Source organism: Geotrypetes seraphini, chromosome 2 (assembly GCF_902459505.1).
Source record: "Geotrypetes seraphini chromosome 2, aGeoSer1.1, whole genome shotgun sequence".
Taxonomy (NCBI): domain Eukaryota; kingdom Metazoa; phylum Chordata; class Amphibia; order Gymnophiona; family Dermophiidae; genus Geotrypetes; species Geotrypetes seraphini.
This window is the reverse complement of record NC_047085.1, coordinates 433446829-433468902: the sequence shown is the minus strand read 5'-3', so window position 1 is coordinate 433468902 and position 22074 is coordinate 433446829. Positions and strand designations below refer to the sequence as shown.

At 41.5% G+C, this 22074-nt stretch overlaps 1 protein-coding gene across 1 annotated transcript in view; it reads right to left on the bottom strand.

The window, feature by feature from the left end:
- The window catches only part of MALRD1 (MAM and LDL receptor class A domain containing 1), a gene marked incomplete at its 3' end in the record, with an annotated part of 701795 nt that overhangs the window by 288215 nt on the left and 391506 nt on the right, over positions 1 to 22074 (bottom strand). The window lies entirely within an intron of this gene.

Below are 22074 nucleotides of genomic sequence, written 5' to 3'. Positions count from 1 at the left end.
ATTATGAGAACATACAATATCATACTTATGGTAACAACATGACACATGCCTGTCCAATTGCCCCAACATGCCTAACACTGCTCCAACCTGTGCAAAGTAAGCAAGCAGTTCTGAGCCTCACATACTTTTTCATTTCAAAGGGTCAGCAAATTTCTGTGAAGGCTGTCCTGCTGCAGCTGCCTCTGTCTCTAGAGGTTGTGGCTTCTAATCTCAATGCTGCTCCCTGTACCCCTGGCCTGGTTAAATCATCATCCATTGGCCCATAGGTTATAGAAGCTATTTGTGACCTCAGAAATGCAGCCTAGCATTCCCACTTTCTCACAGTGTCAATCTTTATGGCCTCCTCACCACATTCCATCTGATGGTAGGGTCTTTTCATTTCACTGGATACCTCTTTTCCACTGATATGGGGAGGGTACCCTTTATTGCGTTTAACACTGTCCCACTATATGCATGTCTTCCTACCCTAGTCATGGGATTGGAACACACCTTTACTGCACACCTTAACCATCATTGTACAGTTTGCATCTGTACATCACAACTCAACACTTGCAATCATTGGCAGAGAATATGGTGACAGCATTGTACATGACAGCCAATAACATCAAGTAGGTTAACATCCAAGTATGTCCCAATGAGATACAGTAGGTAAAGTCTCCTGAATATGTGAAGGAGAGGCCTTGTGATGTCCTTTCAGTCATTGGATTTCTGGATTTCAGTCATTGGATTCTGGATTTCTACTTGTGAGCTGTCAGGAACACTGTTGGTAACATGATTGGGGCCTCAATGGCCCATTGGCAGCTTGGCCTTCAGTTTAGCCCCTTCACCCCCTATACTGGCTCCTTAAATATGGCAACCAGCTGCCGCAGAAGGCTGACATCTCCTGCAGGGTCTGCATTGTTTCACGCCTCCCCTCCTGCAGTTCACTGCGCATTTGGCCCACAATGTTGAGCAGCTCTCCATATGCCTCAGGAGGGGGAGGAATTATTGGGGCCTCTGACTGCACATCATGGCATGGGGCCGGGGCTGCTGCCTCCATAACCACCTCCTCATCCCCTGCAAGAGAGGGCAAGTCCTCATATAGATCAGGGACCTCCCATGCTCCCTGCTCCACAACCACATGCTGCTGGTCCACCTCCGCCACCACCTGTGCCTCCACCGTTGCCACAACCTGTGCTGAATCCTCCACCTCTACCACCTGGGCCTCGTCCTCCACATCAGACACCTCAACAACATCCTCAGGTAGCAGACTTTCCTCCGATGCAGAGTACCCTTCTACCTCCTGTTCAGTCTCTGCCTCTGCCACTGCCACTGCCTCCCTGGCTGCCTGTAGGCACATTTCATGCACCACCTCCTGGGCTATGCCCTCAGCAGCATGCTGTGCGTGACCTGTGTGCAGGAAGAATATGAAGTTAGGGTTACCATAGCGTGCATTGGTTGCATACTACATACACAATTATGTATCAACCCCCCCCCCCCCCACCCACCCAACCCATTGAGACTAAGTGGGTGTAGGGACACAGGTCAGGCCAGTGTGTGAACAAATATGTAAACTACTTTCTGTGTACAGTTACACCGGTATACATCTAAACAAAAGGTGGCAGGCATATGCAGGTGGCACTGAATTGGCTTGATGTATTTGTTGACACAGTGGACTGACCAGTGTCTCATCACCCACATTTTGGGTGGCAATAGGTTGCATACTAGAACAGCTGCCAAGGAAGAGCACATTCACAAGGAGGTGAGCTTTGAGAGGTACCAGACATGACATGACATAGGATAGAACGTGACAGGTGCAACTATGAATCACAGATTATGCTTTGAATTGGATAGTGTCTCTCTGAACCCCTTATCTGCAATCAACTGCATTTTCAAGGAGGCATACCTGAACAAGGGAAATATGCCTCTGAAACAGCAGGCCTGACATTGGTCTGGAGCTATGAAGGTGACCTGCAGACCAACATCTGGCCGGCAGCTTCTGAGGCGTATTTCCCTTGTTCAATTATGCCTCTTTGCTGATAAAGGGTTCAGAGAATAAGCACTCAATATGCTACCAGCGCCGATGTGAACTGGAGAGATAGTCATTGATCTGACGTTTATCTCCCGTTCCTCCATTATAGCTTTTTAGTATCTGATAGTCACCTACATGTTTCAGGGTTTCTGGTATGTCTTACAAGGCAGCTGCCATACCTGTGCTACTGACTGTGTTGGGGGGGGGGGCTGCCACTTACGTCCAGCTGTGTGGCAGTGTCTGGTGCGCCAGATGAGGCCTGGATTGTCCCGGTTGAATCTGCGCCACCTGCGCCTCAGGGACTCGAGGTCACGGTACACACCATAACGCCTACAAGAAGAATATGGTGGAAAATGGGGTCAGGTGACAGTCCTTTGCATCCCCCTTTTCAAACATATGCAGGGTTATGATGGCACTGAGCACATCACATCTGTCATGTATATTCTGATGAGGTAGGGACATATCCAGAGATGAAACATCTGCCTGCCAAGATATTGTCATCCTTCTTTATCTATCTATGTTTCCTTTATATCTGTGAGATAGATATATATATATGTATAGATAGAACACACAATAAGCAAGAAGTTCCTTGAAAGATGGGGTGGGAGCAATAGGTGACAGGTTGAGAGACTAGGACACACTGGCTACATAGTGATAGATACTGGGTTATTCTCACCTATGCAGGGTGTCATGTATTCTTGATCAGGCCTTCATCACAACGTTGCAGGATGGTCTTCTGCCATTGTGGCCAAACACCCTGGCCTCATACTGGAGGCACAGCTCCACCAGGGACTCCATCTCCTCTAGGGAGTAGTTTGGTTCCCTTCTATCCACCATCATACCCCACTCACTCACACATGCTCGCACACACACACTCACACACCCTCTCACACACTCACCCTGGTGGCCAGACACTCTTCCTAGCACACCCTTCTTCACTACACGATCTCTCACTCTCACAATCACTCACAGTCTCTCCAGTCGGTCACCCTTACACTCTCTCTCACTTGCTCTCACACACACACTCACAGAATCACTCTCCAATCACTCAATCCCACTCAGAAATCGAAATAACTAAACTCTCCACCAACTAACTCCTACAACCCTCCTAACTCCTCACACAATGCCTACTACACCCACAAGGGTCGCACTTCCATGTGGAGGTTTATATATGGGCATGCAGGACATTATTGGGGACAGTGTGACATCAGTAGGACATGTGCCAGGACAACTAATAGATAAAGAGCGCTATATGACTAGCAAGTCGTCCAGTGGATAGCGGCGAAAATATTTTTACGTCTTGTTTGGATGATTGCCATTTTAGTCGGTAATTTTATGCGCTTCTGTATAACGCATTTGGACGTCTTTATGTTGGACGTCTTTCGTGACGATAATCGAATGACTTAGACAGTTTTCCATTATCGGCACATTTACCTGGACGTCTTACGCCGCCGACGCACAGATCTTTTATATGACCTATTGATTATGCCCCTCTTTATATACAATTTATTGTCAGTCAGAAATTTTCATACATTGGACAAAATAACTTTTTGAAACTCTTTTGCTAAAGAACAATAAAGTTTTGCAGTTATCACAAGGTAATTGCCCAAATTATGACACAATAACTGGAAAGCCTCTGCATTTATTGTTGGGGAGAAGCCTCGAATCTGCCCATGTATTTAACACAGTTATATCTCTTACACTGGCTGAAGTTAAGATTGAGATTAAAACAGAGATAAGGATTTTGGGTGTTATAATTGAATGAGGGTTAACTTCTGTACAATGTATTGACTGGGTTTTGAGGAAATCATATTTTAAGCGGAAAATGCTGAGGCATTTAAAACCTTTATTGGAAAAAAATGCAGTTGCAACTGGTGCTACAATCCATGTTATTGTCTCAAGTTGATTACTGCAGTATTGATTTTTTGGGGGGCCTTCCAGGTAAACAATTACATTTTGTTTGATTTGAAGTCTTTGTAACAGCCAGGTTGATAATGGGTGGCAAAGTTGACCATGTTATGCCACTGTTAGTACAACTTCACTGACTTCCGAATAAGGTTTGAATTGCTTTTAAGGTTTTATATTTTATTATTACAATAATAGACCAGCACCTAGTTGTTTACACTCTATGAATAGTAACCAAAGAGTGGTTATTATTCACACTGTTAAAATCTTAGATGTTCTCAAGAAATAAGATTATTTCCCTTCTCCTATGCAATGTCAATTACCTCTTCTACTAGAATTAAATAAGTTTTAGGTAAAGGACTAGAGGTGTGGATTGGCCTGTGTTTTGAAATTAGAATTACTTCTAGTTATCTGAAGTTTAGATGTGGATTATAATCCTAGCTTTGTTAAAAAGCTATTTTGGTTTTAAATGTTGATCAAGAATGATTTCAATTTTATGGGGGTGTTGTTCATGTGTTTGTATAGGATCCTGTATCTTTAAATATGGGTAAGATTTGCATTAAGAACATGTGTTGTCATACTGGGACAGACCAAAGGTCCATCAAGCCCAGTATGCTTCCAACAGTGGTCAATCCAGGTCACAAGTTCCTGGCAAGATCCCAAAAAAGTAAAACAGATTTTATTCTGCTTATCCTAGAAATGAGCAGTAGATTTTCCCAAGTCCATCTTATTAAGGGCGTATGGACTTTTCTTCTATCGCCTATAATGATAGCTTTATTTATATCCCGTCATACCTATACAGTTCAAGACGGTGTACAATAAAAGGTGCTATAAGGACAGTGAGGTAACATCAATTAGATTAGGGAAGGGGTAGATAGACAGTTATGAGATGAGGTAGCATAGGGAAGGAGGAAGGAACATACAAGATGAAGTGGGTGTAGCGCAGGTTTGGGAGATCAGGTAAATTTGTCAAAAAGGTGGGTTTTTCATGATTTTCTGAAAGAATGGTGTGTTAGAGAGTTCAGGATTAGGTCACTTAAGGGGTTGTTCCAGATCCCTGTTTGAAAGGAGAGTATCCTGTTGAGGAATCTTTAGAATTTGCATCCTTTGGGGGAAGGAAATGAGAACAGTAATGTTCTGCGTGAAAAGCGGAGTTTGTCCTGCAGGGCGAGTTTTTTCAGGAGGTAGGTGGGGGCCTTGAAGCAGAGGCAACCGAATTCTGGCTTTATAGGTAGCCAGTGAAGATTCTTGTAGTATGGGGTGATGTGTTCAGATTTTTTCAAGCTGAAGATGAGTCGAACAGCAGTCTTCTGGATAAGTCTCAGTTTCTTGATGGTTTTTTTGTGAGATCCTAAGTAGATTATGTTGCAGTAGTCCAGTGACTAGAGACTGGACCAACAGTCTGAATGATGTGAAGTCAAAGTATGGTTTTAGTGTGCGCTAAGTGGATTTTTTTCTATTTGGGTTTTAATAGCTGAAATATTTATAATAGAATTTTTATATTTTGCAAGTAAATTGTTTCAATATTATTGCACTACCACAATTTATTTTGTATGGGAGATTTTTGTGATTCAGGATGGGAGTGCTAAATTTACCTCCCATTTACTTCTTTATTTGTTTGGGAATACAATTCAGCTTAACCTTTGTTTGGGTTTTGCAAGTTTACATTGTATGTTAAGCTTGCCTATTAGGTTTTTTTTCCTATTCTGGTTAGGTGGAATATAAATTCATACATTAAATACAATATTTATTTTCATGTTTCATTACTTTGTATCTATTAAGGCTATTATTCCCCCCCCCCCCAATTTTACAAGAGCGTAGCTTGGTTTTTAGCGCCAGCTGTGGTTGTAACAGCTCTGATGCTCATAGAATTCCTTTGAGTGTTGGAGCTGTTACCGCCACAGCTGGTGCTAAAAGCCATACTACACTTTTGTAAAAGGGATGATTAAGTAGGTCTTAAGGCCTATGATAGTTGTTCTAGAAGGGAGGTACCTATGTATTTATTTTATTTTATTTAATTTGTTTTCTATCCCATATTCTCCAAAGAGCCCAGGACGGGTTACAGGTCAACATACACAATATACAGTACTCCCTCAAAATTCACAGGGGTTCCATTCCGGGAACCCCAGTGACTTTGCCTTGGTCTAAGTCAAAACATATAAGTGTGGACTAGGCAACCTGCCTAAACCTTTGGTTATACCTGCTGTACGGCTGTGTGTAGGTCGGCCCACCTCCCGCCCCCTCCCACCCTTTCCCCACCTTTAAAAATGCTTTTTTTCGCTCTATGCGTTTAGAGGCAGGGGAAAAGCCTAAGCTGGTTTTAGATACGTCTAAAACCAGCTTTGATTATTGGTACTTGGACAATCAAGCTTTTTGATTGTCCAAGTACCCATTTAGGCCACTTTTTAGACATTTTTTTGTTTTGATTATGAGCCCCATAGTTTCTGAACAAAACAAAGTTCAATATCCATTGCCAGTTTCACATTTGGGGAATGAGGAGGCAGCAACCAATGGTTGATTAAGGGGTGTACATCCTTTAATCATTCAAGTGGAGAGCTGCCCAATACAATCAGCTTTCTGTAACCTGGACATGCCAGACACTAGTAGTAAACACCATCTTTTTAGATATAGACATCCCTTCCCTTTCTGAAATCAGAGTTGGATGTCCAAATTTTGGCCCCTCCCTAGTCCTGCCCAAATAGGGTTACCAGATTATACGTCTATAAAATCTGGACCCATAGACCCGCCCCCAGGCCTGCCCAGTTCCACCCATCCCAGCCTCTCCCCTAGCCCCACCCCCCTTCAGTCTGCTCATCTCAGTTGGGAGGCCATCCGCGCATGCGATCTGCTTTTCAAAACCCGGAAAAGTGCCGGGTTTTGAAAAGTCGTCCAGATGCCCAGACATGCCCTCTAAAAAGAGTATATGTTCGGGTAAATCCAGACATCTGGTAACCCTACGCCCCAAAAAATCCCAGACCCTGTCCCCTAGCTATAAGGATATAGTGCAGTTTTAGACATCCCTATCCCAGCTTTATAAAATCGGGACTTAGAAGCCCATGCAATATGGGTGTCTGAATGCTCCGTTTAAGATGTCCAAAACACAAATCGAACTTCTAAAATAAGGGTGTTACTGATGGCATTTAAATATTGAAACAGGTTGAAAATTAATAAAGATATACAGTTTAAAATAACGGAAGTCATAGTCCTAGCAGTTCAGCTCTGCTGAGGAAGACTGTTGCAAAATTCAAGCTTCAGATTCACTCTCCCTCCACAGACCCTATGAATAGAAGCTTTGGGATTCCCAAAATCTGTTACTTTTTTTTTTTTTTCTTTCTTTCAAAGAGAAAATGTCAGTTACCTCTATCCGAGACAAGTTTCAAGGCCAGGCTGTTTTCTCTTAGGTTCTATGATTCTTGCCCTCACTGACTTGCCCTCCTGTGAGTTGCTTCTGAAGCCTCACACTCTTCATTTGGATCATAAGAACTCATATGTTCTCCTTTTTTCCCAAGAGGCCTCCTACAGCCCCACACTCTTTGCTCAGAGAGACTATAGTTGGTGCAGTGGCTTTCTCAGGCAACAATAAGATTCTATTCAGGGCTGCACTTTATATACAACTATAATCCCCTCTCTTTTTGGCAGGTACTCTTCTTACTCTTATCTCACTCTGAAGTACTCTTCCAGAGCCAAAAGTTTCTAACTTTAAACAATAGCACTCTTTTTACTTGGTAGAACCACTAGAGGTCTCTGCACAAACATAAGGGTTTAGTAAAAGAAGTACCAATATCCAGTGTCCAGAAAAGGTTAAATAGGGAAAGTATGGTTTCCATTTAACTTTTTTTCCACAGCACATTTGAGTCTAAATCCAAGATAATTTAAATAGGTATTTTTTTAAGCATGAAATAGATCCTTTCTTCATCCAGACGCTGGATAAGTTTGACTGACCACATCTTCTGAACACTGAAGCATTTAATAGGCTGAATCATGACAGGTACATACTCTGTGAAGCTTTCCTGACTGTCAGTCATTTCAGGCCAAGCATCATTTATCATCTTCCTGCTTCATTCTGACATTGATAACTTGGAAAAAGTCTTTCAAATGCTACTTTTTTTTTTTAATGGAATCTGAATATGTGGGGCAGACAGCCTCTGGTCTCCTCTTATCAAAAGAGTCCTCCCCTTTCACTGTAAATTGGAAACTTGCCTTGCTGCAGGTCATTCATTGCAAGTGCATATATTGCTTTTGTGTCATGGCTTTTCTATCAGAATGTAATACCCCATGAGGATGGAGTATATTTGAGGTAGAAACCAGGTTTGTGGATTAATGCCATATAGGAGGAAACAGAAAGTGGGGTAAAAAGGCTTTTTTAAAGGTCATTCCAAAGCCAAATCTAGGCATTTTCATAGATGGTATATCTATCTGTTTTCATTGTAAAATGAGAGTCCCTAAATGTAATTGCCATTCATGTACTCAGATAATAGAATACTAGCACCTATATGTGTGAATATTACACATTCATGTGTAAATGCTAGTTGGGAGCTAAGCACTATTCTATAACACTGCACAACAATTTTTTGGTTAAGTCTTGATTCCTGAAAAGTTTTTGGTGATTATGACAGGTACCAACTTGGTATGCTCAAATATGGTTTTGGTTTTACTGCATCACGTAAGAACTATGAGAAATAGACATTTTTATGTTTACTGACAATAAAATATATAGTCAAGTTTACGTTTCGCACAAGCGACTAAATGAAACAGAATTAAAAGTGTTTTGCTCCCGAGTTTCTTTTATATTCAGTGTCTGGTGCATCACGTTGTAGCATCCAACAATAGTCGGCAAGCATTGACGGATTCCAATTGCCCTGGTATCGTTTCTCCATCGTAGCTATGTCTTGATGAAACCTTTCACCGTGCTCGTCACTCACAGCACCGAGATTTGCGGGGAAGAAGTCCAAGTGTGAATGGAGGAAATGAATCTTGAGTGACATATTGCACTTCATTCTCTTGTATGCTTTGAGAAGTTTGTCTACCAGCTGAATGTAGTTTGGGGCTCTGTAATTGCCCAGAAAATTGTCAACAACGTCTTTCAAGGCTTTCCAGCCAATTTTTTCCGGCCCAACTAACAGATCTTCAAATCGCTTGTCACTCATAACATGTCTGATCTGGGGGCCAACAAAAATACCCTCTTTGATCTTGGCATCAGTTATTCTTGGGAACATCTGTCTTAAATAACGAAAACCTTCCCCTTCCTTGTTCATTGCTTTCACAAAATTCTTCATGAGTCCCAGTTTAATGTGAAGAGGAGGCAAAAATATCTTTGTCGGGTCAACAAGCGATTCATGTGCTACATTTTTCTGTCCTGGAACTAACTTTTTACGGAGTGGCCAGTTCTTTCTAGAATAGTGCGACTCTCTGTCTCGGCTGTCCCATTCGCAGATGAAACAGCAGTACTTTGTATAGCCAAGCTGCAGTCCTAGTAACAGAGCAACGACTTTGAGGTCTCCACAGATATTCCAGTTATACCTGGTATACTGGACATACTTTAGTAACATTTCCATATTCTCATATGTTTCTTTCATATGTGCTGCATAGCCAACAGGTACTGAAGGATAAACGTTGCCATTGTGCAACAGAACAGCTTTCAGGCTTAACATTGACGAATCAATGAAAAGACGCCACTCTTCCGGGTTGTGATCACAACCAAAGACCGAGAACAATCCTTCAATGTCACAACAGAAACAGAGAGTGTCGACTTGTGCAAAAAATTTGGTTATATCATGATGCCGGTCTCGAAACACAGAAATTTTCGTACCTGGTGATAGCAAACACCATTCCTGCAGTCTCGAACCTAGCAGCTCAGCTTTTGCTTTTGACAGACCCAAATCTCTGACCAAATCGTTCAATTCGGACTGTGTTATCAGATGTGGATCGCCTGATGAGGATGGTTCAAAATCCGGGTCAATGTCACTGTTAGAACCCTGCACTGCAGTTTCTTCATCTGGTTCGTCTAAGGTCCAATCCTCTGGTGGTTTCGGAACTGGAAGACTGTCATCATGTGGCATGGGTCTCATTGCTGAAGGCAGATTAGGATATTCAATTGACTTCTTGTTTTTGGCAGAGAAACCAGACACATTAGTCAAACAGAAATAACAGTCCGTCACATGGTCTTTCTGTTCTCGCCATATCATCGGAACAGCAAATGGCATCGTCTTTCGAGTACCTCTGAGCCAGGCTCTCAGACTAACAGCACATGTCGCACAGCAAATGTGAGGCGCCCATTGCTTGTCTTGATCACCTATTTTGCAGCCAAAATACAGATGATAGGCTTTCTTTACAAGGGCAGTCATCGAACGTCTCTGAGGCGTAAGTGTATATTCCCCACAGATATAGCAGAATGTGTCGCGGCTGTTACGACACCGACGAGACATATTGCCCGACACCAAAACGTCTATAGCATCAAGCTTACTTACTGTTATATTGCTACAGCTACTATACTACTATACTTTACTATACTGATACTATATACACATACGGACTATCTATATTAACCAAATGAGCAGGATCGGTGTATGGAAGCCACCATTATAGCATGGTGAGACAGCGCAAGCTCGTTCAGACCTGCCCAGACATGCCCAGGATGTCATCTTCCATAAAACAGCTTCCAACCTGGCTAGATTTTATGCATGGACATACCCAGGCGGCACAAACCGTTGTTGATAAGACACTTATGGGAGAAAAAATTGTTTGCATCCAAATATAAGAAAAAATCACGACAAAATTGAAGATTTCTCTGAAATGGTACGTGATGGGTAATTTTTGATGTAATATTCATGATCAGCACCCAAAATTCTATAAGAAACACCCAGCAGTGTTCAGGAAGCAAAAACTTTGTTGTGCAGTGTAATCTTATGACAATTTTACTACGCCGCTCTAAGAAATGGGCTTAGCACTTCCATAGTCACTTAAGATGCAATTCTGTAAATGGTGCCCAAATTTGGGTGTAAACAAAAAATAGAACTACATGGGGAGAGTGTGGCACAGTGGTTAAAGCTACAACCTCAGCACCCTGGGGTTGTGGGTTCAATCCCACGCTGCTTCTTGTGACCCTGGGCAAGTCACTTAATCTCCCCATTGCTCCAGGTACATTAGATAGATTGTGAACTCACCAGGACAGACAGGGAAAAATGCTTAGGTACCTCAATAATCTCATGTAAACCGTTCTGAGCTCTCCTTGGAGAACAGTATAGAAAATTGAGTAAATAAATATTCTATAAATGGCTGTCTGAGTTGGGTGCCATTTATGGAATAGTGTTTGGTGTTGGGATCCATACCCAAATTTTGGCGCAAGGATTTGCAGCAACTGAAATCTGGTGTAACTGCTCATGCCTAAATAAGGCCCAGATCCCCCTAATTAAACTAAAACGAAACTAAACTAAAACTTAATTTTAATAGACCAGGTCTTCAGCCAAAAAGGTGCTTGACTCGGTTTACAATAATGTAAGTATAGTACATAAATATAGAAGAATGTAATCTAGAATGGTTTAGTTTCCAAAGTGTTTAGTAAACAAGAAAGTTTTCAGAGCTTTCCGAAATAAAATGAAGGGGCCTAAACTTCTAAGTGAAAGCAGTAATTGCGTTAGTGTTCGGATGAGCATCTTCTACAATTACGTGTGTATATTGTGAACCTGCCGGTGCCGGGTTTTCCAGACGTGCCTTCAAAGGAAATTGAAGATCCTGCTGGTACTTATCAGTATAAAACAAAACAAATGTCAGGACCAATAAAGGGTTTCAAAAGTATTTGAGTCCAACTTTATTTCTGCATTAGCAACCAGCTATAGTGCAGACTTTGCCTTCAAACTTAAACAAAAAATCTGGGCTTACAAAACTTACAGCCCACACCTTTCTTGCAGGTAAGTTCAAAACAGAAAAATGGCTCTATTGTAGCCTTGCCCTGATAGTTTCACAGTCCATAACGGGCAACCTAAGGCTACCAAAATTACCCAGTCTTTACACTGGTTCTTCACAATGGGTTTGTTTAAACACAGTTAGCAAGTGCTGCCTAGGCCTGAGTTTTAGCTGGCCTTTCTCAGCCAACTTAACAAATAGCTGGCGGGGGAGGGGAGTAGCTGAATACACTAATTCAAAGATTGCCAAAAACTTGGCCCCACAATCCCACCCTGAGGATATTGTGTGGATTCTTCCCCACTACCACCCCTTTTTCCCGGGCAGCCACAAAGTCACACCCAAACAGGGAGAAAAACAAAAGTCCAAATGTTCAAACAAGAAAACACTTTCTTCACTGTCACCAGCAATAAGGCACACCTGCAGCTGTGAGCCTAGCACTGCTCACACTGCCTGCCCTTGCCTTGTGCTTCCAGACAGCCTAAAAACAAAACCAGATTCAGCAGCCACCAAAAACCACAAAGAAATCAAACTTAGCTTTGGTCCATGAAGCTTGCTTCTGGTTCCAGGGAAGTGTCCATGAGTTCTATGATATCCTGGCTGGCTGGCTGGCTGGCTGGTTGGTCTCAGGGACAGAGGTAACATCTGCCATCTCAACATCCTGAATCTGAGAGGTTTCAGGAGCCCAGTTCCTTGAGTCTCCTTCCTGGGCTGCCCCAGGACAGACTGACTTGTTTCTCCTGAGTTCAGCCTCTAAATTCCTGAGTTGGCTACGCCCTAACCTGAAAGGGGGAGGGACAATCTGCTGCTTCTGCTGGGCTTTCTGATTAGCCCTAATTGGGTCCAGCAGTTGTGTCTTAGCTGTGCTGTGTGCCTGCCTCTTAGGCTGTTCTTTCCTTAAAGGCACCTCCTGCTGCACCAGGCTATTCCCACTATCATCTTCTCCTCCCCAGGGTCCTGTAACCTTGTGGTTCAATGGGAACTCAGGTCTTATCTACTTATCTGCATTCAGCCTGTCACTCTGGTTAGCCCTTATCAAGGTAAGTTTAGGGTTAGGCACAGCCTTCCCTAGCACAAAACTGGCTTCAGGGCTAGGGTTGTGACAATATGGAATAGTGTTGTTTATGTGCCCAAGTGCAGCATTTAATTTACCTATTTATGTCTGCCACAGAAATGGCATAAGCGGGCACTCCTAAATGCTAATGCATAAATGCCAACAGAATCTGGGTGTACAGGTCCCATTATAAAATTTGCACATAGTGTCAGACATTTTTGCATCTATCTTTAGGCACACTTTATAGAATCAATCTCTATATTACATTAGTGTTTTCTACCCCGCCAATACCTTCCAGTTCTAGGCAGTTTACAAAAAGAGTTTGCCTGGGTATTCGCAGGGAGCTTACAGAGCTGATAGAGTGAGCTTACACGAATTGAAGACTAGCATGAGCGATGGGTTTTGGGGGAGGGCTTATAAGGGTTTATAATCAATGCCTTTTGACTTTGTATTTCCAATGCCCAGTGCATTATTATTGTGAACCGCCATGAACTGATGGTTTGGCGGTATATAAAAATAAATTATTATTATAATTATATGTTTGTTTATTTTGTTGTTTTGTTTAACTTTACATCTTATTACATTTTTTCATGTTTACCACCATATTACAATAAGGTAACAATTCACAGAACAAAACTTAAGCAAAAGTATTACGTCATGTAGGACCTCTTTTACGAAGCCATTTAGCATGGGCTGCTGTGGTAAATGCCCCAAAGCCCATAGGGATGTAAAGGACTTTGGGGGTTTTGCCATGAGGCTTTGTAAAAGGGGGTGGAGTAATCTTTAAAGAATCAGGAAAATTTACATAAACTCAAAGATAATTACCGGTACTTATAATTTTATAAAGATGAAGGAGAGACCCAATCTATTAAAAAAAAATTTAGTCCCCCCTCCATAACAAGGAAAGACATAATTGTCTTAACATCTCTAATTAATTAGCCTCATAACCTTAACTGCTTTGTCTGATCCAACATCCTCATAGGGCTCCTTTTACAAAGCTGTGATAGCGGTTTGCATATCGCGCGCTAAACTGCTGCACGCGCTAGATGCTAACGCCAGCATTGAGCTAACGTTAGTTCTAGCTGCGTAGCGTGGGTTTGGCGTGCGTGGCAATTCTGCACGCACTAAAAATACTATCGCAGCTTTGTAAAAGGAGCCCATAGTTACCTGTTCCCAAGTCTGCACAAATTCCTCTAAGTGCTTAGGATTTAGAAATACATAATCATTCTATTGATATTTCACAAAAAGTCATACCAAGGGCCAAAATCCTAACTTTCAGCTAAAGAAAAGCTTTCCTGATCTGTGTTTTAACGGCCACATCAGGGAAGACATTTAAGCCCTCTTTTACTAAGCCTTGGTTCAAGTTTCAAGTTTAATAATAATTTGATTAATCGCTTAATCTAAATTCTAAGCGATGTACATACTGATAAAATTACAATATAAGGGGGATAATACAGTAACTAAGGTTTCTACTGTGCTCTAGGCCATGACATAGTAAAAGCAGAGGGAGGGGGAGCAATTTTGTGACTGTCAACCTAGATCTATTCAACAAAAATAACTTCATTGCATTATCCCTATCAAAACTTTTTATAGTAGCCTCTTTTTTTCCCTAACCTCTATTACTAGTCTCTTCAATCTCCAAACGTTGAATTGTGGTGGTATATTTTTACTTTGTTTTATATATTTTATTATCCATTATTATGTACCGTTTGTGATTTTATTAAGCTGCCTAGAGTGGTAGATATTGTGAGCATAAAAATTTTAAATAAATCAAAATTTGTCCAGGGCAGGCATATTTGCACCATCCTACTACTGGCCTGATCCTCTTTACCTTTCACCCTGTTTATTCTGATTAGAGAATGACACGGTGAAAAAATTGGTCCCCGTCACCGCCCCGTCCCCGTCTCACCATCCCCGTCACCGCCCCGTCCCCGTCTCACCATCCCCGTCACCGCCCCGTCCCCGTCTCACCATCCTCTTCACCGCCCCGTCACCGCCACTGCCACCCCATTCACCGCCCCGTCACCGCCACTGCAATCCCATTCACTTTTCTTTATTTACGTATAAAGGAAACATTCTTTAAAACTTTAAAACTTAGTTAAATATTAGTTAATAACTATACAAAAACAAAACACGCAGAGAAAAAATTAATTAATATAAATTCTCAAAACTGACACATTTTGATCACTAAATTTAAAATAGTTATTTTTCATACAGTTTTTCAATCACTAATCTTCCACCACCCCTGGGGCTAGCAATGCAAAAACAAACACGACATGTACTTTAAATGCTGCCGTGATTAGCATAGTGACCGCGGCTACGGCTGCAAGTCTCCCCTCCCCCCAGCGATCACGGCAGGAGGGCACCCAACCCCTCCTGTAGACCCCCCCAACGGCCCTCCCGACAATCGCAGCAGAAGGGTACCCAACCCCTCCTGGCCTTCTTTATCTCTAGCCCCCAAGCAAGATGAGAGGACGAGAGCAGCATTGTTCTGATTTTTGATCATTTGCCAACTTACCATATTTATTTTTATACAGTCTATCAATGGGGGTTGTGTAGGTGGTTTACATTCAAGTACTCAAGCATTTTTCCCTATCTGTCCTGATGGGCTCAGAATCTATCTAGTGTACCTGAGCAAGTGAAATTACAAGGATCAGTGTAGGGCTTGAACTCACAACCTCAGAGTGCTGAGGCTGTAGCTTTAACCACTAGGCCACTCCTTCCGCTGTCATTTATCTTCCACCATGGGGCTTTGCATCCATGTCGCCTGCCCTATTTACTCACCTTCTTGATTCTTCCCTAGTTCTTAGCATTTTGTACTGCACACTAGAGGAGGTTACAAAGAAATACATTATTCCTCTTTAGCAATAATGGAAAAAACATATGTATCCCACACTATGGAGTATAATTATTAAATTGTATTGGATATTAACCTGGCAGAGCATCCTAACAGTGACTCTTGCATTAACAATTGAGAGGGAATTCAAGATGGCTGACACTGTGAGAAGACTGTTTTAGGATCTGGCTAAACTGACGATAAATTTATCCCTGAATTTATATCCTGTTTTTGAATATGTTTGGTTTGGTTTATTTAGAATTTGCCTTATACAAGGCAAAGTACATCAACACATTCATAAATAGACATAAATAACATTTCAAAACAATGAGAAAGGGTGAGGCTATCGCCACACACATCTACCCCAGCTGCGGTGATTTCTGGTCAGTGTTTTATTCTTGAAATTGTCAGTGTTTCTCAATTGCTTCAGAGCATTCCTGCTGCAGGGCAATACTCTCTGCTAGGTAGCAATGTGTCACTGAACCCTACCTTTCCCAGTCTACTGCTGCAGCTCAGATGTGGCTCAACTGCGTCTCAACTGCAGGAGGCAGACAGAGCACTTGGGCCTGCCGCAAGGGGAGAGGCAAGCCGAGAGTATGCTGCAGATGTGATTGAGGCTCAGTTAGCAGTGCGTTCTTTGAACATTATCAACAAGGGAGAAGGGCAAAATGGTCAAACTAGAGAACAGGAGAAATCTAAATTTATTGGGAGACGCTGGGAAAGTGTCACCCGTGCTTTTTGTGCTTAGACTTTGCTGTGATGACTTTAGCGGAAGTGTGTTCAGCAGTAGCATTTATGCATAAGCTCTGTTTGTTATTTGTGCAATTTGCCTCACAGACTTTGGCAAAATCTCAAAAAGTAGAATCTAAATCCTGTGTCCTAATACAGAAGGTCAGTATATTGGAGCAAGAATTAAAATCTTTCCATGGATTTATTTTTGTTGTAAACTGCATAGTTGCCACTGCAGATCACTTGCAGCATATCAGGCGCTTGGAAATAAATAAAAATAAATAAGTACACACACCTTTTGCTTTTGATAAAATTACAGTACTCAGAAAATTGAAAATTACAGACAATGTACTTAGATATAAAACCATCAGGCATTTGAATTGCCCACAAGATTTTGTTTCTATATCACCAAAGGATTTATTTTATATATATATATATATTTGAAATAAGTTTTGACATTTCCAGAAGGTACTCTCCCACCTTTTGAATGACATCTATTATGTTTTGGTAGATAAATCAGAGGAAATAAATGAACAAACTTCTATGAAGAGGTACTGAAAAGTTCTCAACTCAACCAATCAACTTCCTAAATTCCGAGCATTATTTTGCCACTGTAGCTGAAAAGAGTGTTATTTTGTTAAGTGCCAATTTGCATAACATTCGACACTCGCACCACTTCCTTCCTGCTTCATTTAAAACTCGCACACCTCTCGCTGCATTAAATAAACCACATATACATAGTGTTGGAAAAAAAACTTGGCCGCAGCTTTATTTAATCCAACAAGAATTCAATAACAAAGTGATTCCCTTTATCCCCTTCTTCCAAGGCAGCACTTCAAAGTCCCTTCCATAAGCTAGTCGGTGCAACTCTGCCCCATACATCCCAATAAATCATGTTCAATTCCAAGTATCCCCTTATCAAGACCTGCGGTGTCACCCGGCCTCACAGTTATCTGTGGTGGTGTCGTGCAGTGTCCAACATCATAATACCTCTTACACCCCTCACAACACTGGTGGCCACCTGAAAGACCCCCCCCCCCCATTTTCTGCAAAGCTACGACCTCCCCCGCCCCTCAGACTCCTACATAGCACCCAATCCAAACATGAAACAACAAACCTCATCCCTAAGGACAAAGCAGGAACGATTACAAAGCATTCTAATCCCTTCTCACTTACTCACTCCCCCCAACCATATAAAGCCCCACCCTGTTACCCAAACCTTCCACAACTCTCCCCTTTATCACCTACCCTCCCGAATCCAACTAGTAATATCCCAAAGACCTTTCCTCTCCTCAGTAACTCCCATTAAAAATCCTCCAATTAACTGACAAATAGCTTCTACCCAATCCCAACTACCCTTCCCTTGTATCCAACACACACCATCCACTTCACAACAGTCCTGTCACCTCTTACAAATCCTGTCACAAGCACAATCATTCACACACAATTTTTTAAGCCTGACCTAACCCCATCCCATTACCACTACCACCACCACTACCCACCCTTTTCCATAATCACCACTCCCACAGTGGGCTCGGCCAATGTTATCATCCCACTGATTATTTCAGTGGGCTTCCCTAACATGCATCACTTGCACCACTGCCTTCCTGCTTCATTTAAAACTCATACACCTCTCATTGCATTAAATAAACTACATACACATAATGTTGGCAAAAACTGATCGTGGCTTTATTTAATCCAACAAGAATTCAATAAAAATGTAATTCCCTTTATCCCCTTCGTCCTAGGCGGTCCCTCAAAGCCCCTTCTCCCATCAGCTAGTCGGTGCTGACCTAGCTACTCTGCCCCAAACATCCCAGTAAATCATGTTCAGTTCCTAGTTTCCCCTTTTTCAAAACCTGAGGTTTCACCCGTCCTCTTACACCCCTTACAAAACTAATGGCCACCTGGAAGAACCCCCATCCATTTTCCACCAAAGCAGTGACTGCTTAAGCTTGTCACCGTTCCCCCCACAGTTGATATTTAGCTGCGGCCAGAGCTACCCCGTAAAGAGATTCCAACAAATCCTGCACCGTACACAGAAAAATATCTGATCCTATATCATATAAATGAATACCATCCAGCCAATACAGGCCAGGACAATCTGTTGTCAACAAATAACGAGTCAGCACCATACCCCCCAAACAAGTAACCCAAAGGGATATCTCTACAGTCACCTGTCTCCGCAAATACTCAATCGCAGGCACACTCCTAGCATCCTTCCACACCAATCGAGGAATAATCTGAGACCACACCACCTTAGATAAAGGGAAATGACAAGAAATTATAACAAAATCCCTTTTCAATTGTCTTATCAAATCTATACCCTTCACATGCCATAAATCAGTCCCACCCAAATACATCAGAATTAAATCTGAATAAGAAAAATGTTCAGTCTCTAAAAGAGTGGGTAATAGTTAATTCTATTGCATCCCACATCATCCAAGCCATTGACTGGAAACACCCTGAGCGGTAAGGCCAAGATGCACCCCCCAAAGGATTCCTCAGCGTGCTTCTTTGCCCAAAATATCTAATCTAATCTAAGACTTAGATTTATATACCATGTCATTTCCTGAAATAGGGGCTCGACTCTGTTTACATAAGACTTCAACAAACAGGGAATCAGTTAAACTAACATGTGAATTACAAAACAAAAGACAAATTAACACTCAGTACCATTTCCCCAAAACTGTTGAAATAGCATTGCCCACACAGTGAGACACATATATTGACTGGCCGATTCCTGAAGGAAACTAGCACAAACACAAAAGAGAGAACAAAACACCCATTAATCAAACTGAGCTTCCCACACATAACCCAAATACCGAAGCCCAACGTCCAATATGACGAATAAAATCTGGGGACCCACCCCTGCATGCAGCAAAAGTGGCAGCCACAATTCAAAAAGAATGTGTACCAAATAACACAGAGTCCAATCCCACAACGCCCAACACTTTCTTAAACACTGCTGCAAACTGAATGGACACAGATCAGCGGCACGTGCACCAGCCAGAATAATCCCCCTGCTGGCTGCACTTGCACATAATCATGGGCTTAAGACACCAGATACACCGGTAGATGAGCAGACCTGTGCAGACGGAGTCAAGCACCTTTCCCCAAGGGATCGGTCTTAGAGCGTCAAATACGCAAGCATAACTCCTGCAGGGACAATTGTCCCATTGTTAGAACACAAAACTACACTCCTGTTCCGCATACACCCACCAAATAATTCAAGTGCCAGAGGTTGTGGTAAGAGTAGAGAGCATAACTGGTTTTAAGAAAGGTTTGGACAATTTCCTGGAGGAAAAGTCCACAGTCTATTTACCAGGCTTGATGGACCATTGGTCTGACACAGTAAGGCTATTCTTACGCTACCTGAATAGGTGTTGCTCACTGCATCACATTATGTGCAATTTAGTTAATAGGAAGTAATGACATTTCCTCTGTATTAACTGAAAAGGAAACTGCTGTGATTGCCCCCATTAGTTAACATGGAGGTTTTGGTAAATAGAAAATTGCAACTGCAGCTTTATGGCATTTTAGAACATCACAATATGAGTGCCTATATTACAAAAAATTCAACCTTTGTAGCAATAAAAAAAAGGATAAAGAACTTTTATATTAGGAATTTAAAAATTAGTGGAATTATTGAACATAATCTTGATGACATTGCTGATCAGTTAGAATATCAATGCAAAGTCAAGCCAGCAGAAGTAAGCAATGAAATACACACTAAATAGGTATAGTTTAGGCTTTAAACAATTAACTAGAAAAATAAGTGCATATATATTGGACATATGGGAGCCACATACTAATTATAAAAGGCAATTTAAAACCAGCACTAACACTGTCACAATCTAATATACTAAGCTTTTTCCCGTAGACACCCAGCAAAAGAAATGCTGCGGTAAATCAGGCCCTTAGCTCTGGGAATAAGTTTCTATTTAAAAGAGGTCATAATTCGTATCATGCAAATGCAGCTTTCCAGTATGTCTTGGCTTTAACATTTAAATGTTGAGATTTACTAAATCATTTGCATTGGCCAAGTCATCCTTTCTCACTGCTATGGAAAAACTAGGACAAACATACTGTAATCTGTTTTGCTCAAGGAAAGCAATCTGCAAAGGTTAGGAAGCATAATACAACATGGTGGAAAACCTTTTTTTTTTTTTTTTTCTAATTTTGACTTTATAAAGTATTTCAAAAACATTTCAAGAACACTTGAAATTGTAACAGGCGCACTGAATAAATAATGCACATGTCAACTATGCATGCTAGGATCGGAGCATCAATGATATCTGTGGCTGGCATAGAACTATGGAATGCCTTGCCTGGTATCCTGCAGTTTTGTATGGGGAGGATGAATTTTAAGAAAACTCAATTATCTGCCAATGCCTTCTTACGCTAAGGTATATTTCTGTTGATTATCGTCTTTTAGAATTTTTCTGACATCAACGTATGATTTAAAGCTTGCTTGTATTTCTGAATTAATTGAATTTGTGCTCTATCCCTATCATAGCAGGCACGATTAACGATGTTGTTTAGACTTGTCTATGTTATTTGTGATAATCGGAGGGAAACAAGATTTTATGTATGTGGTATGGAAACTGCATAGTCGTATGCGGTATATAAATTTTTTAATAAATAAATTTCAGGACAACTACAATCAGCAAAGATCTAATACACTTCTAAAAAGGAAAAAGAAGGGCAGAGCAAAAAAGTAATAGAGGACCTGGAGCAGTCTTGAAATTAAGGAAGCGGAAGGGACAAACAGAAGTTTCAAGACCAATTTTAATCAAAATTAATGGTGGGAGGCGCCCACAAATTAGGGGCTCCTTTTACTAAGGTGTGCTAGCGTTTTTAGCGTGTGCAAAAGATTAGCACGCGCAAACCATGTGCTAAATGAAAAATACTAATACAAGCTCTATGGAGGCGTTAGCGTTTAGTGCGCGTGGCATTGTAGAGCATGCTAAAACCGCTAGCGCACCTTAGTAAAAGGAGCCCTAGGAGTAAATATATTTGCATCTACAAAATTCTTCAAAAGTTCTGGATCAAAAAAATACAAAACTATTCCCATGACATCTCACACAACACTTTCACGGAAATTGAAGACAATAAAGAAAATAACTTTTAAAGGGTCTTCAGCTTTGAATAAAAGATTATTTTCCAAAGTTTGAGATACATCTTACAAAAATATTCATTTGTGACAGTCTTATGGGCTGCCTATCATTTTAAATATCAATGACAAAGCCCAGGTTTTCCTACTATTCTTAAGAGCTAAGACTAATATGATACTATTTATAGGTCCCCCCCTTTACTAAGCCGCAGTAGTGGTTTCTACCACGGCCAGGGGTGCTAAATGCTCCGACGCTCATAGGAATTCTGTGAGCTTTGAAGCATTTAGCTCTCCGGGCCGTGGTATAAACTTCTATTGGGGCTTAGTAAAAAGGGGGAATAGTGAAGACATGAGACCTATTTGTTTAGATTTTGTGTAGCCATTGTACAGTGCATAATTCATTTCCCTCCTCCTTGTAAATTAAGGCACTAAATTTAGCATATCAGTGACAGCTGCACTTCACTCAAGTGCCTTATTTTCAACCTTGTAAATGAGCCCCACTGCAAATGCACACAAAGGGCTGA